Source organism: Mandrillus leucophaeus, unplaced genomic scaffold, assembly GCF_000951045.1.
Source record: "Mandrillus leucophaeus isolate KB7577 unplaced genomic scaffold, Mleu.le_1.0 Scaffold4, whole genome shotgun sequence".
NCBI lineage: Eukaryota > Metazoa > Chordata > Mammalia > Primates > Cercopithecidae > Mandrillus > Mandrillus leucophaeus.
Window position 1 is genome coordinate 6472551 of NW_012104253.1, and position 10571 is coordinate 6483121.

Consider the following 10571-nt stretch of genomic DNA (forward strand, 5'->3'; position numbering starts at 1 on the left):
TAAGGACATACCTGAAACTGGGTGATTTATAAAGAAAAGAGGTCTAATGGACTCACAGTTCTGCAGGGCTAGGGAAGCCTCAGGAAACTTACAATCATGGCAATAGGAAAAGCAAACACATCTGTCTTCACATAGTGGCAGCAAGGAGAAATATGAGTGAAGTGGGGGGAAAGCCCCTTAAAAACCATCAGATCTTGTGAGAATCACTATCATGAGAACAGCATGGGGGTAACTGTCCCCACGATTCAATTACCTCCGACCAGGTCCCTCCCATGACACAATATGTGGGAGTTATGGGAACTATAATTCAAGATGAGATTTGGGTAGGGACATAGCCAAACCATCAACAGCTATCAACAGCTTTGTTAGCATCCAGAGAAGGCTGAAAGAGGAAGAGAAAGATGTGGAACCAGCACAGGAGACTTCCTGGAGTGACTGTGGCCCCATCTGGGTGCACAGGGGTCACAGCAGTCAGAGAGCATAGCAGAGAGAAGGCACTCCTGCGTGAGACCTCCAGGTGAAACTGGGGTGGGAGTGGAAAGAGCATTTCTAAGAGGCGAATAAACAGATTAACAAAGAATGAAATTTATTGGGCTTTGAAAGTCAAATGCCACAGCAGCTTGAATTTGGTCATTTGATCTGTAGGGAAAATGGGGAACAGGAGACACTGGAAGGTGGAAAGGCCTAAAAAGCTCACCTTGAAAATCCATCAAGACATTCTTTAAATTTAAATGTAAACCTGTCACTATACCAATACTTACGGCCCCTTTTCCAAGAAAGCCCTCCCCGTGCCTCTTCCCTGCTAACTCCTGGCCATCTTTATGGCCTTAGCAAGGTGATGTTTTCTCCACCAGCCCCACCCCAACAGCTCTCCTTCTCACTCAGGTGGGTCACCCAGAGTGGTCCAAACTTCCCTCATCAAAGCAGCCTTTACACATCCTGTGGCTTACAATTTCTTACCTTGTGACCCTCCTCTTCTTTCCCTATTTAACATTATGAAAACTCTCATCAGTTTTACATTCCATGAATCCTTACCTGCTCTGTGCACCTTGTCCCACAAGCCTCCCCTGATTGTAGACCCTCCACAGAGGTCTCAGATGACACCATGGGAGCCACCAGGCTGTGCAGAGACTCCTCTCTTCCCTCATCAATGTCTTTACCCAGTGAGGTTAAGAAAGCCAGGGCAGGCTGAACTAGGAATTCCCTTGGTTCTAACACAAAATGTGGTCACTTTAAATGACCTAATTGTCCTGTCTAAACACCTCTCTCCTGGGATAATCGAAAATGCTCTTTTAGTCTGGCTCACAATTCCTAGCCTCCAGGCCCCCAGGGTTCCAGTGGGCGGGTGGTGGGAGTCCATTAGTCCTCACCTTCTGCCCTTTCTGGTCTCAGCTGAGCTCTTATCACCTGTACCTGGGCCTCCTGGTCTCAAGAGGTCCATGACTGCCTCTCCGTAAGCTCCAGCAAAAGATGGTGAGGTTCAGGCAATTGCCTTTCCTATTCTAATGAGCCTTGCTTCTAACAGAATGTGAGAAGGGTTAGTGTGAGTACTCCAGAAGGAAAGAAATAAAAGGAGAAAAAACAATAAATTAATGTAATAGAGTGGGCAGAAAAAAACGCTTAGATATGAGATATTCCTGATTTAACTACATGACTTTCACATGTGATATGGTCTATCACACCTCGAACCTCCTTATCTGTAGAATGGAGATACCAGTTCACACTCTGCTGTGAGACTGGAATGTGTATGTGATGTACCTGGCATAGTGCCTCAGACACATGCCCTAAAATTGGTACTTAGTCCAATGGTGGTTGTCATTATACCAAAGAGTACCAATGACTTTAAAAGCTGAGCTTTCTGGCCTTATCAGGACCCACATCTAGAGAGGGTAGAATTGTATTTTCCACACCTATTAGAAGTGGAGTCCTCCAATGTTTACCTCCTGGGCATTTTACAGAATTGAATGGTTTGAGGGGGCACTGAGACCCCCCTCTTCAGGTTACTCATACACTGTGTCACAAATAAAGAAATCCATCTAAAAAAGGATAGGCAAGCCTGCTTACAATGGCCACACTTAGAAAAGATTAAGCCACTTCCCTGGATAATAAAGGAACAGCAGGAGAAGTGAACACATTCATGGTAGATTCTCATCCTAAGAGAGTAGCACTAAACCCTCTCCCTCTTGTTATCAATGCCTCTTCAATTTAAAGAATGAACTGCACCTCATAAGAATTGAATTTGCTTATTGATTAATCCATATATACGCAGCACTTGATACCATAAGCCATCACGCTGGAATACAACGTGCTCCAAACTACAGGTGTCCAGTCATTTTAAGTATAAAAATTAGGTAATTATAGCCAGAAGTATTCATTAAATTTTGAAAGTAGATAAATAAAACGGAACATTGATAACTAGTCGTTAAACTTCTAGAAATAAAATGTGAAAAGAGAAAAAAACAAAACAAAACAAAATCCTTCCTATTATCTTCCACCCAAATCCCTTTTCTTCCTTATGAATCAGATACAGCATCTCCAGGGAATAGTTATTGCTTCCCTCTATGCATGACGCAGAGCAGGTTGTGGGGGAGGCGGTGTCCACCCGGGAATGGGGGAGGTCCCTGAAGCAGAAGGTGGCTCCATCACCTGCAATTCCCATCAGAAACCTACTTCAAAGGCTATAGATCAGACATTGTTTATGGGATAGGGAGAAGGGCAGGGCTGGGGGGACCCCACAGTGTGTGATTCTCAAAATGTTGAAAAGGCCAGAGCACAAATACATCTCCACAATTACACTTTGACTTTCTATAAGTGCTGTTTGGAGTCTGAGGAAGTCAGAGAGAGAGGGTGGGTGCTGAGCCTGTGCTCGCAAATTCTTCAGTGAAATGGGAAAAGACAGGTTAATGGTTAGTTGTCTCTGTGTGGGTGGGTGCGGGTGGAAGGGCAGAGCTGGGAGATGGTAGAATTTCAACATCAGTTGAAAAAAACAGGCCATGCAGCCTCCCCCAAGACCAGCTGATTTTCCCCCAGTGAATTCACCAGGGAAAAGGGATTTGGAGGCAAGATCTCATTACTAATTTTGTTAAAAACCCACCTGCGAACACAGTGAAATGAATAGTCCCTGGGATTTGGGGGTTTTGGCTGTGTGCTCAGGTGTAGACAGACCTTAACCTCATCAGATTCTTGACTTCGGGGCTGTTAATAAAATATGAGGTGTTCTTCCATATAAAGGGAATATGGATGCAGCTAGAAACCCAGCCCTGAGCTTGTGGATGGTCACCCCAGGCCAGCTCACAGTACGGATATGAATCACGTGTGAGCAAATGATGATGAATGATAAACACGGCTTGTATCCAGAGGCAAACAACTTCAGGAGGTTATTTTCACTACCTTGGCCATATTTATATGTGGGGTCATGCATCTGTTAGGACTTTCTGTCCGTGGCATTTATTATCTCATGTTTTACCTGAACATTTCACAGGTTTCTGGCTGCAGGGGAGGCTGAACAAGAGACTTAATCATATCATCAAGGACCTGGTTCTTCTAAGACTGTTCTTTCTGTATCCCTTGGTGTTGACCCTGTCCTCAGTCTCCATGCCATACCTTCTTCAAAATCCCCAGCTCTACTTACACTGCAGCGAAATGATTGCCGTGGCTCTGTTCCTCACATCTTCCCATCACTCCATCCATAGACAAGGAGGGTCTACTTTTGTGGCTCTGTCTGGTGGCCAGTCTCTAAGGTGATGTCCAGTGATCCCTGCTTCTTGGTATTTACACCCTTGTGTAATATCTTCCTCTTGAGTGTGGGACAGGCTTGGTGGCGTAATGACTGAGATGTCAGGTCCCAGATTAGGTGACAGTAGATGGTGACATGCTTTTGTTCTTCCATCCCTTCTCTGGCTGAGTGAGCAAGCTGCTCTGTGGAGGCCTCGGGTGACCAGAAACTGAGGACAGTCTCTACCCAATAACAAGCAAGGAACTGAGACCCTCAGACCAACAGCCCAGGAAGAACCAAGCCCTCCAGCAGCCCCATGAGTGGGCCTGGAAGCCGACCCTTTCCTGGTCAAGCCTTGGGATGGTTGCAGGTTTAGCTGATACCTTGATGGTAGCCTGGGGGTAACCTGGCTGCAGATGTCCAAGCTAAGCAACCTGGAATTGCTGACCCACAAAACCTGGGGGATAAAACATGTTTGTTGTTTTAATCCAAAAAGTCTTTGGGGGTTTGTTACACAGCAAGACACAATAAACACACTGTAGAATAAGAAAGGTGTTTCTTTTTCCAAGTTCCAAGGAACTCAGCCTTGATTCTCCTTGGCTCTGAATGTTGTATGTACGTCTGTAAACCAAGGGTTTCATTCAAAGATAATGACCTTGATACCTAGAGACAGGAGGGGCCTGGATTTGTGGTAGAAGGAGCTGATCTTCTGTCTTAATGTTCCCTTACTTCCTAGCTGTGTGCTAGGACGAGTCACTGAACCTCGTGAAAACTCCTCTTGCTCGTCTATGCAGTATCAGGTTAAATTATGTCCCCCGAAGAGATATGGTCAAGTCCTGTTAATGTGACTTTATTTGGAAATAGGGTCTTTGCAGAAGTAATTGTGGTCATCTGGATTTAGAATAGGACCCTAAGCCCAACAACTGGTGTCCTTGTATGAGAAAAGAAAGCGAGATTGCACATACGCAGACATAGAAGAGATCCCAAAAAAGAAGGCCACGTGAGGATGGAGGCAGAACCGGGAGTGCGGCAGCTGCAAGCCAAGGATACCAAGGATTGCCGGCAGACACCCAAAGCCAGGAGAGCGGCATGGCTGGGATTCTCCCTCACAGTCCTCAAAGGAAGTAACCCTGCTGACACCTTGATTTCAGAGTTCTGCCTTCATACTATGAGAGAGCAGGTTTCTATTTTGCTAAACCACCCTGCTTTGGTACTTTGTTATATCAGCCTTAGGAAGCTATTAATAACACATATGGGTAACAATAATTGATGCTGCTGTGAGATCATGGATGCAGAAGTCAGAAGTCTATATATAATAATTGTAGTGACCTGATGGCCAGGGCACACCTGTTCTAGCCCTCTCCACAGTGGTATTCAGTGTGCCAATAAATGACCTCTTTAGCAGAGGCTGAAAGAGTTCAGATTTGATGAATAGAGGTGATTGGCAAGTTTGAAAGCAGTTCAAATAGAAAGCATTGGATTTGGGGCCCAATGACCTGGGCTCACTTTCTTCTCACATTAGGCAAAATTGCTTCATGGCAATCAGCCTCAGTTTTGTCAATGCATGGGAATAATAAACCAAACCTAAAACATTGTTATGGGGGGGCAGGAAGAAGAGTGAGAGGGTAGGAGAGAGAAAGAAGATGGGGGTGGGGGGAGCGAGAGAGAAAGAGAGAGAGAGAGAGAGAACGAGAGAATGTGCAGTTTTCTACACTTTGTCCAGTAAATGCTTCTGTTTTCACTGAGCTATACTTTTGGTCTTTATTGACTGTCATACGGTCTGGCTCCAGGCTGCCCCTGGGCACCATTGATGAACTATATTCACAGACTAGACATTAAAAAGTGTACTTGATCGTGTTACTCTCCACTGACTGAGCTTGGAAGAGGAGTAGGGGAAGTAGGCAAAGCTGCAGGTGTAAGTCCACAGCTTCTTGGTGGCAGTGACCAATAAATGTGGCCATCGCATGCTTGTGCTTAAGTTATTTTAAACCTTCCCCATTGTCACAAGGACAAAATTCAGGTTTCTGTGAACTGGTTCACTTGCTACTGGCCTCATCCCCCTTATTCCTCTCTTGTGTTTTAGTTTCTGCAACACAGCCTAACCTGTCCTGATTGAATCAGGTTCTGCATTTTCACAGTATTATGCCTTGGCTTCTATGATTGCCACCAACTGGAATGTCCTTCCTTACTGACCACCTTTGTACTCTGCACACCTGTCTTCCCTCTCTCTTTCACTCTCTCTCTCTTTTTCTATCCCTTCCTCCTTGCCAACAAACCCCTAAGAACTACTATTTTTTTTTTTACTTTCTGGATAATTCAGCCTTTTCCAGAATATCTTTTGATTAGAATCAGAACGCATATAGATTTTTAACCTCCTTTGACTTAATAATATGCATGTAAGTTTCCTCCATATCAATATTATTGCTGAATAATATTCCATGGCACAGATGTACCACAGTTTGTTTATTCCTTTACCTATTGAAGAACATCTTGATTGCCTCTAAGTTTTGGCAATTATCAATAAAATCTTCTATGAATGTTTGTGTGCAGCTTTCTATGTGGACATGAGTTTTCAACTGCCTGCCTTTTACAATTAAGCTCAAATGCCACTTCCTCCAGGAAGCATTGCCTGATTCCCTGGGATCTGCAACACTGATCTCCCTCTTGTTTCCAGTGCTCCATTGCACCTGTTCTGCCACAGCACTTAGGAGACTGTGCTACACTAACTGTTCCCTGCGTGTCACCCCAGTGAGACTGTGGGCTCCAGAACGACAGTCCATGCATCTTGATTTCCACAATACCTAGATTAAGTGGTCAAAACATATTTTTTTACCTGAACTTTGACTAGGTTTTCTTTCCTTGAGCCTGGTCCATCATTTTTCACCCAGTGCCTTTAAAGAGGCAATTCCTGGAGTTAGGTATCAAATAAGAAACAAGGTCCAAGTGGTCCCTTGTGGGTCATGACTTCTGGATCACAATGTAAGTGTGATATTAATGTTTGGTGAAAAAAGGCAGGACTGTGAATCCTTAGTGGGTTCAGAACTGAGGGAAGCGGGGAGAATAGCAATAGACATCTTCTGGGAATACTCACTGGTGTTAGTTACCCAGAGAGCACATCAGCCCACTAGGATTCTGGGAATGAACCAGGAGCAACCGAGAAGATAAAGTTACAAAGAACAAATCAAACATAAAAACATAAAAAATATCAGAAAGGCTTTGTACAGATGTTAGGACTATAACACAAATTTGGCTCTGAGTTTCCTGGCAGCCCAAGCGCAGAAGGAAACATGATGAATTCCAGTGCATGATGCTCGCCAGATAAAAAGGGGAAAATGTCCTTAAGAAGCCTTTCTTTCCCCTCTATTGAGCCTGGAGATTTATTTTTTCTCCCTGGAGGTATTCATTAAAAGAACACTACGGCATGACATGGAATCTTTATCCTAACAGCAACAGGCCGTAGAACACTTTTTTTCTTCTATTACTTCGTAGTGTGGGAAGATGGGATGGTAAGCACAAAGTCTGTCTCTGGAAGCACTGGCACTGTCTCTGAAGACAAACTGATCGTAACAGAAGCCGACCCAGTGGAACGACCTCTATGCTAAACCCTCGGCTCCCTCTGCATTTGGACTGTGGCCTGATGGAAGGTGCGAGGAACCCTGTGACCACGTTGCAGTACAGAGGCAGCTTGGCCAGCCCACCCCTTGGGCCTAATTTTTCTCCCTGGCCAAAGGGGTCAAACTATTCCAGTGCTATCTGCGCCCTGGGCTCCAGAGTAATCAAACACACATGTTTGGCGCTCCACTAATCAGGGAATGAAATAAAGCTAGATGTTTCCATATGTTGATTCAATTTACAAGCAAAAGTATGTGTCAGGTAGGGGGCACAACAGTAAGGGGTGGGCAGTGAAGAAATGGTTCCATGATGACATTTTGTAAGGAGCAAAAAGATGAGGAAGAAAAGGGGAGACACATCATTGAAGGCCAGGCCCTGTGCCAATTTGTATTTGCCTGTATATCTGTATCTCTCTCTGCCTTATCTAATGAAATACCAACAACCACCTAAGGAGAGTTCTATCTTCTGTCATAGATAAAGAGACTGATCTCAGAGTGGCACAGATCTACAACCATGTGAAGAATTGGATTTATATTCATCGAACTCCAGAAAGTTCCTGAGATTCCTCTGCTTCATCATCTTGCCCGTGTCCTTGAACACACGTTATCAAATAGCAACAGGTAGTACAATCACTAGACAAATGATTCTCAGCCTTTTTCTTTGCCATTAGCATACCTGGAAGGAGACGTGTGACACGTTTCCTAGTCACCACCCCATGAAACTTCCATATCACAGGTATACTGTGTATTCAGTTATGTATCATCTGTACACCTGTTTCTAAAACATAGAAACAGTAAGAGCCCCTCCTCCAAGAATCCATTTTAATTCTCTTGGGTGTGATGTCACCCCCCAAAAACGCATATGCTCTGGACTCAGTCACAAACACTTTACGAATGCATGATCACTTAAGAACGTTACCAAAGTCCATACATTTGAGATGATAATTCTGTATTATTTAGTTCATTTTTGAGATAAGTAAGAACCGAGATTCCAGGGAGGTAGACCAAGCTGACAGAGCAAGGAAAGACAGAGCCAAACATGCAGCTGAAGCATCTGGATTCCCACTCTAATGCTCCAGCTTAAGCAGGATGATAAGTAAATGGTTGTGTTTCAATGTGCTCTCAATACTTCCCACACTGCCTCCTTCATTAATAAAGGAATGGTATTTTGGGAGAAACCAGAATCTGCCCTGGTGCAATGGAAAGGCAGCAAGGCAACCTGCATCCAACTCTTTGGGGGATTTTTTGGAAAGCAGAGTGTATTAGTCTGCTATTGCTGCTGTAACAAGTTACCATAAACTTAGTGGCCAAAACAACACACATTTATTGTCTTAAAGTTCTAGAGGTCAGAGCCCAAAATGGGTCTCATGGATCTAAAATCAAGACATCAGAAGGGCTGTGTTCCTTTGGGAGGCCCTGGGGGAGAATCTGTTCCATGCCTTCTCCAGCTCCTAGAGGTCACCTGCTTGCTTTGGCTGTGGGGCACTTCTAGCAACTGCATCACTCTAACCTCTGCTACCGTAGCACATCTCCTTTTCTGACTCGCACCCCCTTCTTTCATTCACTTATAAGGACACTTGTAGTCCAGAATAATCTTCCCATTTTGAAATCCTTTACTTAATCACATCTGCAAAGTCCCTCTTGGCCTATAAGGTGACATACTTGAGGATTCCAGAAATTAGAATTTGGACACCTTTGGGTGGCTGTTATTATGCCTGCCACACAGACCAATGCATACACAATGTGACCAATCCATCTTGGTTTGTCTGAGACTGTATTGGCTTTAAAACTGAAAGTTCTGCATCCCAAGAATCCCCTCAGTTCCAGGCAATTCAGGACAATTCATCGTCACCCTATGTGCACCTCCTATGTGCTCCTTCAACTTAAAGAGCTGGTGTTTTCACTCCCCTTCAGAGGACTAACTCCTATCCACCTAAAGAGTACATCGAGGCTGGGTGCAGTGGCTTAGGCCTGTAATCTCAGTGCATTTGGGACACTAAGGCAGGAGGTTCACTTGAGCCCAGGAGTTTGAGACCATTCAGGGCAACATAGTGAGACCCTTCTCTACAAAATTATCAAAAAATTAGTTGGGCATGGTGGCACATGCCTGCAGTCCCAGCTACTTGGGAAGCTAAGGAGGAAGGATCCCCTGAGCCCAGATTCAAGGCTGCAGTGCGCTATGATAGTGCCACTGCACTGCAGCTGAGGCAACAAAATGAGGCCCTGTCTCTAAAAATAAATAAAAAAAAGACTGCACAGAATAGACTGATGGACTGAAGATTGTGCCCTTATCAGACATTTACTGAATAATAATTATAAGTTTGCCTCCTAGACTGGGTGACTTCTCAAATTCCAGGTCGAGGTCATATTTATTTCTGTTGCCATAGCGTATTGTTGGGTGCCTGGTGCTTATAGGTGATTCAGGAAATGCCTCTTGATGATGTGAATTGAAGAGAAGGATAGATAAATGCTTGGCTGGGAGGATGGCAGGAGATGGTGATGGGTAGGACGGGTAGATGGATGAAAATATTGAATGGATGGCTAAGAACGATCAGTAAGCTGGGAGAGCGTCTCAGATCCCAACACCATCTGGGCACAAAGCAATTTATATTTAATTTGCATCATTATATGTTATCTCAGATGGGGAGAAATACAAGGAAAAGAAAAGAGAGAAGAGAAGGCAGGAAGGAAAAGAGAAGGGATGGAAAGAAATGGAAGAGAAGAGAAAAGAAAACAAAAGAGAGGAAACACAAAAGACAACAAATGAGATGAGTAGAGAAAAATAAAGACTAGAAAAGGAAGAGAAAGGAGAGGAGAGGAAAGGAAGGAAAACACATGAGTGATCCCCAGCTTGGACCACATGCCCACAACCAGCTCTGGATCCCAGAGGTGGGACTATGCCGGAATTCCAGAGGAAGAGGCATGCATGCCAAGCATAGGTCATTCCATCAGTTCTTCTAAATTATTTCTCCAGTCCAGACCCGCATCAGGGAGAGAATGCCTGTCATGCATTTTAATCTCAGCGTTCTGGGCTGGGTTTTGTCAGCCCCAGAAGAAAAACCACTTCTCTTTTTTTGCCCTTCTCACATGCTGGGCAGGCGTGTTACATTTTTTTTGGCTGTGAAGGCACTAAGTGTTTCTTGGCAGCATGTACGTCTGGAGCTCAGCCTCTTCCCAAGTCAGAACGACCAGAGATTCAAAATCAATGGGTGTAGCTGTCAGGTGGGTTCCCTCTCCAGTGCCAT

General features: G+C 44.5%; 1 long non-coding RNA gene across 1 annotated transcript in view; it reads left to right on the forward strand.

Annotated features, from left to right (window-relative positions):
• The window catches only part of LOC105547890, a 19936-nt gene extending 12386 nt beyond the window's left edge, over nucleotides 1–7550 (forward strand). The window contains exon 3 of the long non-coding RNA XR_001007303.1: nucleotides 7205–7550. This is a non-coding gene — a long non-coding RNA (uncharacterized LOC105547890). The remainder of the gene's footprint in view (nucleotides 1–7204) is intronic.
• The last annotated feature ends 3021 nt before the right edge of the window (nucleotides 7551–10571 follow it).